At 61.0% G+C, this 16,715-nt stretch overlaps 1 protein-coding gene across 1 annotated transcript in view; it reads right to left on the bottom strand.

Annotated features, from left to right (window-relative positions):
- CD151 (CD151 molecule (Raph blood group)) overlaps positions 1 to 16,715 on the bottom strand; it is a 60,776-nt gene that overhangs the window by 30,454 nt on the left and 13,607 nt on the right. Inside the window, exon 2 of the mRNA XM_054171728.1 lies at positions 7,517 to 7,632. The gene's annotated coding sequence lies outside the window, so the exon portion shown is untranslated. The remainder of the gene's footprint in view (positions 1 to 7,516; positions 7,633 to 16,715) is intronic.

Here is a 16,715-nt window from a genome sequence, read left to right as displayed (position 1 = left end):
CCTGGAAGCTCTCTGCCAGGTGAGGAGAGGCTGAGAGCTGGCTCTGATCAGCCTGGAGCAGAGAAGGCTCAGGGCAGAGCTCAGCAGCATGGAGCAGGACACCAAGGGTGGCTGCAGGAGGATGGAGACTCCCTTGGGACAGAGTCCCCTGGGGCAGCCAAGGGCTGCTGGGGCCAAGTCCCTGCTGGGCACATTCCCATTGGGCTCCAGAGGGAAATGTTCCCCATGGGCACAGCTGGGCACTGGAATCATCTCCCAGGGGCAGCAGTGGATGCCCTGCACTGGGCAGGGGGCAGGCTCAGCCTGGCAGGGGGCTGGGCCAGCTCCTTGCAGCTGCTCCAGCCCCCACACAGGTTGGAGATGAGCCCTGGGCTCGAGGATCATCCAGTCCAACCTGTCTCCACAGAGCTCATGACCAGACCATGGCTCCAAGTGCCACATCCAATCCCCTCTGGAACACCTCCAGGGATGGGGACTCCACCACCTCCCTGGGCAGCACATCCCAATGGCTAACAACTCTCTCTGGGAAGAACTTTCTCCTCACCTCCAGCCTAAACCTCCCCTGGCACAGCTTGAGACTGTGTCCTCTTGTTCTGGTGCTGGGGGCCTGGGAGAAGAGCCCAACCCCCACCTGGCTCCAACCTCCCTTCAGGGAGCTGTAGAGAGCAATGAGGTCTCCCCTGAGCCTCCTCTTCTGCAGGCTAAGCAACCCCAGCTCCCTCAGCCTCTCCTCACAGGGCTGTGCTCCAGACCCCTCCCCAGCCTTGTTGCCCTTCTCTGGACACCTTCAAGTCTCTCAATGTCCTTCTGAAACTGAGGGGCCCAGAACTGGACACAGGACTCAAGGTGTGGCCTCAGCAGTGCTGAGCACAGGGCACAATGACCTCCCTGCTCCTGCTGGCCACACTCTTCCTGATGCAGGCCAGGATGCCCTTGGCCTTCTTGGCCACCTGGGCACACTGCTGGCTCCTGTTCAGGCAGCTGTCAATCAGCACCCCCAGGTCCCTCTCTGTTTGGCAGCTCTCAGCCACTCTGCCCCCAGCCTGTAGCTCTGCCTGGGGTTGCTGTGGCCAAAGTTCAGCCCCTGGCACTTGGACTTGTTGAATGCCATCCTGTTGGCCTCTGCCCATCTGCCCAGCCTGGCAAGGTCCCTCTGCAGAGCCCTTCTGCCCTCTAACTGACCAACATCTGCTCCCAGCTTGGTGTCAGCTGCACATTTGCTGCTGACTGACTCAATGCCCTCCTCCAGATCATCAGTGAAGATGTTAAAGAGGCTGGGGCCCAGCACTGCTCCCTGGGGCACACCACTGGTGCCTGGCTGCCAGCTGGCTGTGGCACCATTCACCACCACTCTCTGGGCTCAGCCTCCAGCCAGTTCCTAACCCAGCTCAGAGCTGCTGTCCCAGCCAGGGGCTGACAGCTTGGCCAGCAGTTTGCTGTGGGGGATGGTGTCCAAGGCCTTGCTGGAGTCCAGGCAGAGCACATCCCCAGCCTGCCCCACAGCCCCCAGGCAGTCACCTGGGCAGGGAAGGAGCTCAGGTTGGTCAGGCAGGCCCTGCCCTTCCTGAACCCATGCTGGCTAGCACTGCCAGACTTGCTGCAGGAATTCTGCTCAGGAAAGCTGCAGCTCCCCAAGGCCTGCAAGCCCAGCATGGACTCACAGAGCCATTCTGGCTGGGAATCCCCCTCAAGACCACCCAGCCCAACCATTCCCTAACTCTGCCAAGGCTGGGGCCAAATCCTGGCCCTCAGCACCACAGCTCTGCCTCTTTGAAACACCTCCAGGGCTGGGCACTCAGCCTCCTCCCTGGGCAGCCTGGGCCAGGCTTGGAGAACCCTTTTGAGGGAAGAAGTTTTCTCTCATGTCCAACCAAAACCTTCCCTGGTGCCTCTTGAGGCCTTTTCCCCTCCTCCTGTCACTTCTTCCATGGGAGAAGAGCCCAAGCCCCACCAGGATCCAACCCTGAGGGGGTTCTAGAGAGCAATGAGGTCTCCCCTCTGCCTCCTTTTCTCCATGGTCAGCTCCCTGCCAAGACAAACACTTCACCTGGGGAGGGGGCACACTGCTGGCTTGGAGGGGGCACAATGCTGGCTTGCAGGGGGACACTCTGCTGGCTTGCAGGGGACACACTGCTGGCTTGGGGGGGACACACTGCTGGCTTGGGGGGGACACACTGCTGGCTTGGAGGGGACACAATGCTGGCTTGGAGGGGGCACTCTGCTGGCTTGAGGGGGACACACTGCTGGCTTGCAGGGGGCACAATGCTGGCTTGGAGGGGGCACTCTGCTGGCTTGAGGGGGACACACTGCTGGCTTGGAGGGGACACACTGCTGGCTTGAGGGGGACACACTGCTGGCTTGGAGGGGGACACACTGCTGGCTTGGAGGGGGCACTCTGCTGGCTTGGTGGGGACACACTGCTGTGGACACACTGCTGGCTTGGAGGGGACACTCTGCTGGCTGGGAGGGGACACACTGCTGGCTTGGGGGGGACACTGCTGGCTGGGAGGGGACACACTGCTGGCTTGGGGGGGACACACTGCTGGCTTGGAGGGCACACACCCTGCTTGCAGGGGACACACTGCTGGCTTGGGGGGGACACACTGCTGGCTTGGGGGGGACACACTGCTGGCTGGGAGGGGACACACTGCTGGCTTGGAGGGGACACACTGCTGGCTTGGGGGGGACACACTGCTGGCTTGGAGGGGACACACTGCTGGCTTGGAGGGGACACACTGCTGGCTTGGGGGGGACACACTGCTGGCTTGGGGGGCACACACCCTGCTTGCAGGGGACACACTGCTGGCTTGGGAGGGGGACACACTGCTGGCTTGCAGGGGGACACACTGCTGGCTTGCAGGGGGACACACTGCTGGCTTGGAGGGGGACACACTGCTGGCTTGCAGAGGGACACACTGCTGGCTTGGGGGGGACACACTGCTGGCTTGGGGGGGGACACACTGCTGGCTTGGAGGGGGACACACTGCTGGCTGGGAGGGGACACACTGCTGGCTTGGAGGGGGACACACTGCTGGCTTGGGGGGGACACACTGCTGGCTTGGGGGGGACACACTGCTGGCTTGGAGGGGGACACACTGCTGGCTTGGGGGGGACACACTGCTGGCTTGGGGGGCACACACCCTGCTTGCAGGGGACACACTGCTGGCTTGGGAGGGGGACACACTGCTGGCTTGCAGGGGGACACACTGCTGGCTTGCAGGGGGACACACTGCTGGCTTGGAGGGGGACACACTGCTGGCTTGCAGAGGGACACACTGCTGGCTTGGGGGGGACACACTGCTGGCTTGGGGGGGGACACACTGCTGGCTTGGAGGGGGACACACTGCTGGCTGGGAGGGGACACACTGCTGGCTTGGGGGGAACACACTGCTGGCTTGGAGGGGGACACTCTGCTGGCTTGCAGGGGACACACTGCTGGCTTGCAGGGGGACACACTGCTGGCTTGGAGGGGACACACTGCTGGCTTGGAGGGGGACACACTGCTGGCTTGGAGGGGACACACTGCTGGCTTGGAGGGGACACACTGCTGGCTTGGGGGGGACACACTGCTGGCTTGGAGGGGACACACTGCTGGCTTGGGGGGGACACACTGCTGGCTTGGAGGGGGACACACTGCTGGCTTGCAGAGGGACACACGGCTGGCTTGGGGGGGACACACTGCTGGCTTGGGGGGGACACACTGCTGGCTTGCAGGGGGACACACTGCTGGCTTGGAGGGGACACACTGCTGGCTTGGGGGGAACACACTGCTGGCTTGGAGGGGGACACACTGCTGGCTTGGGGGGGACACACTGCTGGCTTGGGGGGGACACACTGCTGGCTTGCAGAGGGACACACTGCTGGCTTGGGGGGGACACACTGCTGGCTTGCAGAGGGACACACTGCTGGCTTGGGGGGGACACACTGCTGGCTTGCAGGGGGACACACTGCTGGCTTGGAGGGGACACACTGCTGGCTTGGGGGGAACACACTGCTGGCTTGGAGGGGGACACACTGCTGGCTTGGGGGGGACACACTGCTGGCTTGGGGGGGACACACTGCTGGCTTGCAGAGGGACACACTGCTGGCTTGGGGGGGACACACTGCTGGCTTGGAGGGGGCACAATGCTGGCTTGGAGGGGACACACTGCTGGCTTGGGGGGGACACACTGCTGGCTTGGAGGGGACACACTGCTGGCTTGGGGGGGACACACTGCTGGCTTGCAGAGGGACACACTGCTGGCTTGGGGGGGACACACTGCTGGCTTGCAGGGGACACACTGCTGGCTTGGAGGGGACACACTGCTGGCTTGGGGGGGACCCACTGCTGGCTTGCAGAGGGACACACTGCTGGCTTGGGGGGGACACACTGCTGGCTTGGGGGGGACACACTGCTGGGTGGAAGGGGACACACTGCTGGCTTGCAGGGGGACACACTGCTGGCTTGGAGGGGACACACTGCTGGCTTGGGGGGGACACACTGCTGGCTTGGGGGGGACACTGCTGGCTTGCAGAGGGACACACTGCTGGCTTGCAGGGGACACACTGCTGGCTTGGAGGGGACACACTGCTGGCTTGGGGGGGACACACTGCTGGCTTGGAGGGGGCACAATGCTGGCTTGGAGGGGACACACTGCTGGCTTGGAGGGGACACACTGCTGGCTTGGGGGGGACACACTGCTGGCTTGCAGGGGGACACACTGCTGGCTTGGAGGGGACACACTGCTGGCTTGGGGGGGACACACTGCTGGCTTGGAGGGGACACACTGCTGGCTTGGGGGGGACACACTGCTGGCTTGGGGGGGACACACTGCTGGCTTGCAGGGGACACACTGCTGGCTTGGAGGGGACACACTGCTGGCTTGGGGGGGACACACTGCTGGCTTGGAGGGGGACACACTGCTGGCTTGCAGAGGGACACACTGCTGGCTTGGGGGGGACACACTGCTGGCTTGGGGGGGACACACTGCTGGCTTGCAGGGGGACACACTGCTGGCTTGGAGGGGACACACTGCTGGCTTGGGGGGAACACACTGCTGGCTTGGAGGGGGACACACTGCTGGCTTGGGGGGGACACACTGCTGGCTTGGGGGGGACACACTGCTGGCTTGGGGGGGACACACTGCTGGCTTGGAGGGGGCACAATGCTGGCTTGGAGGGGACACACTGCTGGCTTGGGGGGGACACACTGCTGGCTTGGAGGGGGCACAATGCTGGCTTGGAGGGGACACACTGCTGGCTTGGGGGGGACACACTGCTGGCTTGCAGGGGGACACACTGCTGGCTTGGAGGGGACACACTGCTGGCTGGGGGGGGACACACTGCTGGCGTGGGGGGGACACACTGCTGGCTTGCAGGGGGACACACTGCTGGCTTGGAGGGGACACACTGCTGGCTTGGGGGGAACACACTGCTGGCTTGGAGGGGGACACACTGCTGGCTTGGGGGGGACACACTGCTGGCTTGGGGGGGACACACTGCTGGCTTGCAGGGGACACACTGCTGGCTTGGAGGGGACACACTGCTGGCTTGGGGGGGACACACTGCTGGCTTGCAGAGGGACACACTGCTGGCTTGGGGGGGACACACTGCTGGCTTGGGGGGGACACACTGCTGGCTTGGGGGGGACACTGCTGGGTGGAAGGGGACACACTGCTGGCTTGCAGGGGGACACACTGCTGGCTTGGAGGGGACACACTGCTGGCTTGGGGGGGACACACTGCTGGCTTGGGGGGGACACTGCTGGCTTGCAGAGGGACACACTGCTGGCTTGCAGGGGACACACTGCTGGCTTGGAGGGGACACACTGCTGGCTTGGGGGGGACACACTGCTGGCTTGGAGGGGGCACAATGCTGGCTTGGAGGGGACACACTGCTGGCTTGGAGGGGACACACTGCTGGCTTGGGGGGGACACACTGCTGGCTTGGGGGGGACACACTGCTGGCTTGGAGGGGACACACTGCTGGCTTGGGGGGGACACACTGCTGGCTTGGGGGGGACACACTGCTGGCTTGCAGGGGACACACTGCTGGCTTGGAGGGGACACACTGCGGGCTTGGGGGGGACACACTGCTGGCTTGGGGGGGACACACTGCTGGCTTGCAGGGGGACACACTGCTGGCTTGGAGGGGACCCACTGCTGGCTTGGGGGGAACACACTGCTGGCTTGGAGGGGGACACACTGCTGGCTTGGGGGGGACACACTGCTGGCTTGGGGGGGACACACTGCTGGCTTGGAGGGGGCACAATGCTGGCTTGGAGGGGACACACTGCTGGCTTGGGGGGGACACACTGCGGGCTTGCAGGGGGACACACTGCTGGCTTGGAGGGGACACACTGCTGGCTTGGGGGGGACACACTGCTGGCTTGGGGGGGACACACTGCTGGCTTGCAGGGGGACACACTGCTGGCTTGGAGGGGACACACTGCTGGCTTGGGGGGAACACACTGCTGGCTTGGAGGGGGACACACTGCTGGCTTGGGGGGGACACACTGCTGGCTTGGGGGGGACACACTGCTGGCTTGCAGAGGGACACACTGCTGGCTTGGGGGGGACACACTGCTGGCTTGGAGGGGGCACAATGCTGGCTTGGAGGGGACACACTGCTGGCTTGGGGGGGACACACTGCTGGCTTGCAGGGGGACACACTGCTGGCTTGGAGGGGACACACTGCTGGCTTGGGGGGGACACACTGCTGGCTTGGGGGGGACACACTGCTGGCTTGCAGGGGACACACTGCTGGCTTGGAGGGGACACACTGCTGGCTTGGGGGGGACACACTGCTGGCTTGCAGAGGGACACACTGCTGGCTTGGGGGGGACACACTGCTGGCTTGCAGAGGGACACACTGCTGGCTTGGGGGGGACACTCTGCTGGCTTGGGGGGGACACACTGCTGGCTTGGGGGGGACACACTGCTGGCTTGGGGGGGACACACTGCTGGCTTGCAGGGGGACACACTGCTGGCTTGGAGGGGGACACACTGCTGGCTTGGGGGGGACACACTGCTGGCTTGCAGGGGGACACACTGCTGGCTTGGAAGGGGGACACTGCTGGCTTGGGGGGGACACACTGCTGGCTTGGAAGGGGGACACTGCTGGGTGGAAGGGGACACACTGCTGGCTTGCAGGGCAAAGTGTGGCCCCACCAGAGTGTCTCTGAGCTGGGGCTGATAAGCCTGGCCCTGAGGCAGCTCTGAGCAAGCAGACAGTCTCACCTTGGTGTGAGGGGTGTGAGTGAAGGCCTCATTCTCCACCAAGGCTAACCTCCTCCCTTTGAAAGCATGGCCCAAGCTCCCTCCCCACCATGAGAAGCATGACCCCCACCACCCTACCCACCCCACTGAATGGCCTCAGGAAGGGCCTCTGACTTGCCAGCACCTCTCTCACAGCCCCCAAAGCAGGCAGAAGGCAAGTAAAGCCCTCCCAGGAGAGGCACACTGAGACCTGCAGCTGAAGAGCTCCCACCAAGACCCCAAACTGAGAGCCAGCACAGCTCAACAGCCTTGACACTGACCTTTCACCACCAAAGAAGCTCCCAGCACCAGTGCAGATCAAGGGCTTTCTTCCAGCCCCTCTCTTCCTGCTGGCTCTGGTCCTCTGCTGGCTCAGGAAAGCTGAGAGCTGAAGGTTCTAAGGGTGATGGAGAGAAGCAAAGGTGAGGCAGGCAATCAAGGATTGCTAAGATGCACAGCAGAGAGCCCAGCAAGGAGACTGCTCTGGGCTGGGTGAGGTTGCAGCTATTGCTCATGCTCCCAACTGACCACTGCTCCAAGCACTCCCAGGGGAACTGCTCAGCACAAGAAGGACCTGGAGAGGGGCCAGGGGAGGCCACAGAGAGGAGCAGAGGGCTGCAGAACTTCCCCTGTGGGAAGAGTTGGGGCTGCTCAGCCTGAAGAAGGCTCCAGGGAGACCTGAGAGCAGGAAGAGGAAAGTGGTGGGCAGGCAGAACCAGAACTCATGGCTGGAGGCCATCCTCTGCTCCCAGGGGTTATGAGCCACAGGATGCAAAGCATGAGCTAGAGCTGGGGCCCTGCAGAGAGGAAGTGCAGGAGGAAGTCACCATTCCCTTCAGTCTCCATCTGTGCTGAAGCATCACCAAGGGCAGTTGGTTGACACCAAACAGATGGTGCCCCCAAGACAGGTCATGGACTGCTGGAGGAGGCCCAGAGCAGGCCACCAAGATGAGCAGAGGGCTGCAGAACCTCCCCTGTGGGGCCAGGCTGGGAGAGCTGGGGCTGTGCAGCCTGCAGAAGAGAAGGCTCCAGGGAGACCTCAGAGCAGCCTTGCAGTGCCTGAAGGGCTCCAGGAGAGCTGGGGAGGGACTCTGGCCAAGGGCTGGGAGTGCCAGGCTGAGGAACAATGGCTTTGAGCTGGGAGAGAGGAGATTGAGAGTGGAGAGGAGGAAGAAATGGTTGAGAGTGAGGCTGGGGAGACTCTGGCACAGGCTGCCCAGGGAGGCTGTGGCTGCCTCCTGCCTGGAGGTGTTCAGGACCAGGCTGGATGAGGCCCTGAGCAGCCTGTGCTAGGGGGAGGGGTCCCTGCCCATGGCAGGGGCTTGGAACTGGCTGAGCTTTGAGCTCCCTTCCAACCCAACCCGTTCTAGGACTCTATGAGAGGTGCTAAGCACCACAGTAGGCTCTGCTGAGAACAGCTCCCTGTCTGCTGGGACTTGCCCTGACTGCCAGGGCTTTTCATACATAGAATCATAGAATCAATAAGGTTGGAAAAGACCTCAGAGGTCATCAAGTCCAAGCTGTCACCCAACACCCCCTGACAGCTCAACCATGGCTCCAAGTGCCACATCCAATCCCCTCTGGAACACCTCCAGGGATGGGGACTCCACCACCTCCCTGGGCAGCACATCCCAATGGCTAACAACTCTCTCTGGGAAGAACTTTCTCCTCACCTCCAGCCTGAACCTCTCCTGGCACAGCTTGAGACTGTGTCCTCTTGTTCTGCTGCTGGCTGCCTGGGAGAAGAGCCCAACCCCCACCTTGCTTCCAACCTCCCTTCAGGGAGTTGCAGAGAGCAATGAGGTCTCCCCTGAGCCTCCTCTTCTCCAGGCTCCAACCCCAGCTCCCTCAGCCTCTCCTCACAGGGCTGTGCTCCAGACCCCTCCCCAGCCTTGTTGCCCTTCTCTGGACACCTTCAAGTCTCTCAATGTCCTTCTGAAACTGAGGGGCCCAGAGCTGGACACAGGACTCAAGGTGTGGCCTCAGCAGTGCTGAGCACAGGGCACAATGACCTCCCTGCTCCTGCTGGCCACACTCTTCCTGATGCAGGCCAGGATGCCCTTGGCCTTCTTGGCCCCCTGGGCACACTTCTGGCTCCTGTTCAGGCAGCTGTCAATCAGCACCCCCAGGTCCCTCTCTGCCTGGCAGCTCTCAGCCACTCTGCCCCCAGCCTGTAGCTCTGCCTGGGGTTGCTGTGGCCAAAGTGCAGCCCCTGGCACTTGGACTTGTTGAATGCCATCCTGTTGGCCTCTGCCCATCTGTGCAGCCTGGCAAGGTCCCTCTGCAGAGCCCTTCTGCCCTCTGACTGACCAACCTCTGCCCCCAGCTTGGTGTTAGCTGCAAACCTGCTGCTGACTGACTCCATGCCCTCCTCCAGCTCATCAATGAAGATGTTACAGAGGATGTGGCTCCCTGCTCCCAGCACCACACACAGCCACCAAACCCACCCTGCTCCCCATCTGCTGCTCCCCAAAGCACAGAGCCAGGGAAGCAAGCAGCCCCTCCAAGCACCCATTGGGGAGCTGGAAGGCAAGCCAGAGAGCAGCAGGCACTGGGAGACCACTGGGACTCCTTCTGTGTCAGACAAGGTCCTCTTGTCCCTCACAAGGCCTCCTTTATCCTGAAGGATCCCCAAGCACTTTGCACTGTTTATACACAGGAACCACTTCAGTGCCCATTGAGCTGAGGAGAGGAACAATGAGGGGCTCTCTTCTCTCCCTCCCAGCAGCAGCCCTGCTTGTGTTTGCAGGGAGCTCAGAGCAAAGAGGGTTTGCCACCATGAGGGACAAGAGTTCAGCCAGGCCAGGCTTAGCCAAAAGCCAGGACAAGCTCTGCCCCTGCAGCCTCTGCTTGGCATGAAAAGCAGCTGGGGAAGGACTTCTGACGAGGGCTTGGAGTGATAGGATGAGGGGCAAGGGGTTGAAGCTGGAAGAGGGGAGATGGAGACTGGAGATGAGGAAGAAATTCTTGCCAGTGAGGGTGGAGGATGGTTTGAGGCTGAGGCAGAGCAGGGTTAGAGCTGAGGAAGCTCTTCAGCATGAGGCTGGGGAGCCTCTGGCACAGGCTGCCCAGGGAGGCTGTGGCTGCCTCCTGCCTGGAGGTGCTCAGGGCCAGGCTGGATGAGGCCTTGAGCAGCCTGGGCTGGTGGGAGGGGTCCCCTGGCTGAGCTTTGAGCTCCCTTCCAACCCAAGGCAGGGCTCTGCACCATCTCTGAGCTTGGGGCTGGCCCCATCTGCCCCCTGGGGGTGTCAGGCTCAGTGCTTCCCAAGAGAGTGAGCTGCAGGCTGCACTTTGCAGCTGGTTGCCCTCTCCCTTACCACTTGCTGTGTAGAACAGAAGGTGTGGAGAGAGGCCACCCCCCTGTGCCAGTCACTGACCCCACCTCGAGTGCCTCTTGGTGTCCTTGGTTGGTGTAGGGAGCTTAGGACGTGGCAGGTGAGGCTCTGCAGCAGTGCTGCTGTGTGACCCAGAGCCCTCCTGGCACTTGGTGGCTGTCACCTGAGTGGCTGAGAAGGACTCAGGCAGGTTGAAAGAGCCTCCAGAGCAAGAAGTGCTGGAGTCCAAGGCCCTGCAGGTAGCAGTGGTTAATTTAACACATCCAAGTGCCAGGGGCTGCACTTTGGCCACAGCAACCCCAGGCAGTGCTGCAGGCTGGGAGCAGAGTGGCTGAGAGCAGCCAGGCAGAGAGGGACCTGTGGGGACTGGGTGACAGCAGCTGAACAGGAGCCAGCAGTGTGCCCAGGGGGCCAAGAAGGCCAAGGGCATCCTGGCCTGCATCAGGAACAGTGTGGCCAGCAGGAGCAGGGAGGTCATTGTGCCCTGTGCTCAGCACTGCTCAGGCCACACCTTGAGTCCTGTGTCCAGTTCTGGGCCCCTCAGGTTAGGAAGGAGGTTGAGCTGCTGGAAGGTGTCCAGAGAAGGGCAACAAAGCTGGGGAGGGGTCTGGGGCACAGCCCAGAGGCAGAGCAGGGTTACACTGGAGCTGAGGAAGTTCTTCAGTGTGAGGCTGGGGAGACTCTGGCACAGGCTGCCCAGGGAGGCTGTGGCTGCCTCCTGCCTGGAGGTGTTCAGGACCAGGCTGGATGAGGCCCTGAGCAGCCTGTGCTGGTGGGAGGGGTCCCTGCCCATGGCAGGGGCTTGGAGCTGGCTGAGCTTTGAGCTCCCTTCCAAGCCAACCCATTCCATGACTCTGCTCTAAATCCTGTTTGCCCAGCTCTGTCCCTGGGCATTGTGGGGGTCCTTTGTGCTGCTCTGCTTTTAAAGCAGGGCTTTGTCTGCCCTGGAGAACTTCCCAGCACCACTGAACCACACACTGCTGCACAAAAGCTTCTGCAGCATCAGCTTCCTGCCTGATCCTTCCCATTCAATCCCCTCAGCTCAGCTCTCAGAAGTGAAGCCACCAAGTCCTGGGTGTTTGCAGGGAGTCAGACAAAACCTCCCTGCCCCTGCAGCCATGCCAGTGCTAGGACCAAGCCAACAGAGGATAAAAAACCTTCCCAGCCCTCACAAAGCCTATTCAGGCAGCTCTGCAGAGGAATTCAGAGTGCTCTCCACATCACACTGATGACAGCCAGAGCTTTTTGCTTGGCTTTTTGTTTTGTCCCAAAGAGCATAAAAGGAGGCCAGGACCCCCAACCAAAGAGAAGGTCTGCTCTTCCTGATGCAGGCCAGGATGCCCTTGGCCTTCTTGGACCCCTGGGCACACTGCAGGCTCATGTTCAGCCTACCATCAACCAGCACCTCCAGGTCCCTCTCTGCCTGGCTGCTCTCAGCCACTCTGCCCCCAGCCTGTAGCACTGCCTGGGGTTGCTGTGGCAAATGTGCAACCCCTGGCACTTGGCAGTGTTCAATCTCCTGCCCTTGGCCTCTGCCCATCTGTCCAGGCTGTCCAGGTCCCTCTGCAGAGCCTCTCTACCCTCCAGCAGATCAACTCCTGCCCCCAGCTTGGTGTCCTCTGCAGACTTACTGCTGATGGACTCCATCCCTTCCACCAGATCATCAATAAAGCTATTGAACAGGGGAGGAGAAGGAGGCTGCTGTGCAGTGCTGGCAGGAGGAGTCAAGAGCTTTTTCCTTGGCTTTTGTCTGTTCTTTCTGTCCCAAAGAGTATAAAAGGAGCCCAGGACTCAGCCAAAGAGAAGGTCTGGTTGGGCACTATCTGCAGGGAGAATTCTGCTGGGAATCTCCAGGCTGCTCTCCCAAAGCACTTCAGGGGGTTAGAGAAAACAAAGGCAAAACAACCCCAAACTTATCCCCCAAAAAGCAGCCTGAGTGATGCCTGCTTGGGACAGAGGCACTGCAGCAGTGCTGTGTTCCAGCTGCAGGAGCTGAGTGCCCAAGCAGTGCACTCACCCTGGCCTGCAGCAGCAATGGTGTGGCCTAAGCAGTGCTGAGCACAGGGCACAATGACCTCCCTGCTCCTGCTGGCCACACTGCTCCTGATGCAGGCCAGGATGCCATTGGCCCTCCTGGCTGCCTGGGCACACTGCTGGCTCCTGTTCAGCTGCTGTCACCCACTACCCCCAGGTCCCTCTCTGCCTGGCTGCTCTCAGCCACTCTGCCCCCAGCCTGTAGCACTGCCTGGGGTTGCTGTGGCCAAAGTGCAGCCCCTGGCACTTGGATGTGTTCAATCTCCTGCCCTTGGCCTCTGCCCATCTGTCCAGCCTGGCAAGGTCCCTCTGCAGAGCTCTGCTACCCTCTAACAGATCAACTCCTGCCCCCAGCTTGGGGTCCTCTGCAGACTTACTGCTGATGGACTCCATCCCTTCCACCAGATCATAAATAAAGCTGTTGAACAGGGGAGGAGAAGGAGGCTGCAGTTCCAGCTGCAGGAACTCACCCTGGCCTGGAGCAGCAATGGGCAGCAGGAGCAGGGCAGGGATGGTCCCCCTGGACTCAGCACTGGTTGAGGCCACACCTTGAGTGCTGGGTTCAGTTTTGGGCTCCTCACTTCAAGAAGGACATTGAGGTCCTGGAGCAGGTCCAGAGAAGGGCAACAGAGCTGAGGAAGGGTCTGGAGAACAGGGCTGGGGAGGAGCAGCTGAGAGAGCTGGGGTTGCTTAGCCTGGGGAAGAGGAGGCTCAGGGGAGACCTGAGGTCTCCCTCAGCTTCCTCTTCCCCAGGCTGAACACTCCCAGCTCCCTCAGCCTCTCCTCACAGGGCTGTGCTCCAGACCCCTCCCCAGCCTTGTTGCCCTTCTCTGGACACCTTCCAGCAGCTCAACCTCCTTCCTAACCTGAGGGGCCCAGAACTGGACACAGGACTCAAGCTGTGGCCTGAGTAGTGCTGAGCACAGGGCACAATGACCTCCCTGCTCCTGCTGGCCACACTGTTCCTGCTGCAGGCCAGGATGCCCTTGGCCTTCCTGGCCCCCTGGGCACACTGCTGGCTCATACCTCTCAGAGCTGCTACCTGTAGTGCAGGCAATGCACTCCACAGCAGCCCAGCAGAGAAGGAGACATCCTGTGGGCACCAAGCAGGGCCACAGCAGACAGAAAAACACTGATGACATCTTCAGGAGCCTTCCTCCCCACCCCTGAGAGCCATTTCATGCAGCAACACACCTTGCACCCAGACTTAGCTACTCTGCAAACTGCAGCACCAGAGGGACCTGGACAGGCTGGAGAAGGAGGCCAGGGCCAGCCTCAGGATGCTCACCACAGCCAAGTGCAAGGTCCTGCACCTGGGGCAGGGCAAGCACAAGAACAAATCCAGGCTGGGTGGAGAATGGAGAGAGAGCAGTCCTAAGGAGAAGGACATTGGGGTGCTGGGTGAGGAGATGCTCAAGAGGAGCCAGCACTAACCACTGCCAGCCCAGCTCCAGCCTGTCCTGGGCTGAGCCCCAGCAGTGAGGGCAGCAGGGGCAGGGAGGGGATTCTGCCCCTCTGCTGTGCTCAGACCTCCCCTGCAGTGCTGGGGCAGCTCTGGAGCCCTCAGCACAGGCAGGGAGCTGCTGGAGCAGGGCCAGAGGAGGCCACAGCAGTGCTGGCAGGGCTGGAAGCCCTCTGCTGGGAGGCTCCAGGCTGAGAGAGTTGGCCTTGGGCAGCCTGCAGAGGAGAAGGCTGCAGGAGACCTCCTGGTGGCCTTGCAGTGCTCCAAGGGCTGAGCAGAGAGCTGGGGACAGAGTCTGGAGCAGGGCCTGTGGGGCCAGGCCAAGGGGGGATGGCTTTAAACTGGAAGAAGGTAGATTTATATTGGACATCAGGAGGAAATTCTTTCCCATGAGGGTGGTGAGGCCCAGGGGAGGGGAGGGGAGGGGAGGGGAGGGGAGGGGAGGGGAGGGGAGGGGAGGGGAGGGGAGGGGAGGGGAGGGGAGGGGAGGGGAGGGGAGGGGAGGGGAGGGGAGGGGAGGGGACTCGAGAAGAGAAGAGAAGAGAAGAGAAGAGAAGAGAAGAGAAGAGAAGAGAAGAGAAGAGAAGAGAAGAGAAGAGAAGAGAAGAGAAGAGAAGAGAAGAGAAGAGAAGAGAAGAGAAGAGAAGAGAAGAGAAGAGAAGAGAAGAGAAGAGGAGAAGAGAAGAGAAGAGAAGAGGAGAAGAGGACTTAACCAGGTTGGAAAAGACCTCAGAGATCATCAATTCCAACCTATCACCCAACACCATCTGATCAACTCAACCATGGCACCAAGTGCCTCATCCAGGCGCTTCCTGAACACCTCCAGGGATGGTGACTCCACCACCTCCCTGGGCAGCACATTCCCATGGCCAATCTCTCTCTGGGAAGAATTACTTCCTAACACCCAGCCCAAACCTCCCCTGGCACAGCTTGATGTTGTGCAGGCTCCAACTGGCAGTGTTCAAAGCCAGGCTGGATGGAGCCCTGAGCAACCTGGTCTAGTAGGAGGTGCCCCTGCCCATGGGAAGGGGCTGGAACTGGATGAGCTGTAAGGTCCCTTCCAACCCAACCCATTCTGTGAGTAGATGCCTGGCCGAGAATCCCTTCTGCCAGAGGCCCTTCTATATCCATCATATTAGTAAACTTGCAGCTGACCCCAAGCTGGGGGCAGGAGTTGATCTGCTGGAGGGTAGAGAGGCTCTGCAGAGGGACCTTGCCAGGCTGGGCAGATGGGCAGAGGCCAAGGGCAGGAGATTGAACACAGCCAAGTGCCAGGGGCTGCACTTTGGCCACAACAACCCCAGGCACAGCTACAGGCTGGGGGCAGAGTGGCTGAGAGCAGCCAGGCAGAGAGGGACCTGGGGGTGCTGGGTGATGGTAGGCTGAACATGAGCCTGCAGTGTGCCCAGGCAGCCAGGAGGGCCAATGGCATCCTGGCCTGCATCAGGAAGAGTGTGGTCAGCAGGAGCAGGGAGGTCATTGTGCCCTGTGCTCAGCACTGCTTAGGCCACACCTTGAGTCCTGTGTCCAGTTCTGGGCTCCTCAGGTTAGGAAGGAGGTTGAGCTGCTGGAAGGTGTCCAGAGAAGGGCAACAAGGCTGGGGAGGGGTCTGGAGCACAGCCCTGTGAGGAGAGGCTGAGGGAGCTGGGGTTGCTTAGCCTGCAGAAGAGGAGGCTTAGGGGAGACCTCATTGCTCTCCCTGAAGGGAGGTTGGAGCCAGGTGGGGGTTGGTCTCTTCTCCCAGGCAGCCAGCACCAGAACAAGAGGACACAGTCTCAAGCTGTGCCAGGGGAGGTTTAGGCTGGAGGTGAGGAGGAAGTTCTACACAGAGAGAGTGATTTGCCATGGGAATGTGCTGCCCAGGGAGGTGGTAGAGTCCCCATCCCTGGAGGTGTTCAGGAGGAGACTTGATAGGGTGCTTGGTGCCATGGGTTAGTTGATCAGGTGGTGTTGGATTGGTTGATAGGTTGGACTGGATGATCTTGAAGGTCTCTTCCAACCTGGTTTATTCTGTTCTATCCTATCCTATCCTATCCTATCCTATCCTATCCTATCCTATCCTATCCTATTCTATCCTACCCTATCCTATCCTACCCTATCCTATCCTATCCTATCCTATTCTATCCTATCCTATTCTATTCTACCCTATCCTATCCTATCCTATTCTATCCTATCCTATTCTATTCTACCCTATCCTATTCTATCCTATCCTATTCTATCCTATCCTATTCTATCCTATCCTATCCTATCCCTGTGCCTCCCAGGCCACTCTGGAGTGCTCAGCAGGCACTTGGAGGAGTTCCTGCTGCTCTGCAGAGCTCAAAGCACTCCAGAGCAGAGGCAGATCAAATCTCCAGCAGAGAGGAGGGTTAATGAAAGGCCATTTCATTGCCCAGGGCCGCAGGTCCCAGCTCCCCGGCACCCTGTCCCTGGAGTCCCAGCAGCCACTGAACAGCCCTCAGCCAAAAATAAACCAGCCCTCCCCCCTCTGCTGCTGCAGGCTCCCATGGCCACCAGACCCCACTGCCACAGCTGTTTGTGGAGCAGCCTGAGAACCTGAGCCTGTGAATAAACAACCGGGAGGCCCTGGCTGCCCTCCAGGCCATCGCTCGCTGGCCCCTGAGCGACGCCGGGGGCAGGGGGGGAGAC

This window comes from Dryobates pubescens, chromosome 22, assembly GCF_014839835.1.
Source record: "Dryobates pubescens isolate bDryPub1 chromosome 22, bDryPub1.pri, whole genome shotgun sequence".
Taxonomy (NCBI): Eukaryota; Metazoa; Chordata; class Aves; order Piciformes; family Picidae; genus Dryobates; species Dryobates pubescens.
Note: the sequence above shows the minus strand (reverse complement) of the source record. Positions and strands in the feature narration are given on the sequence as shown.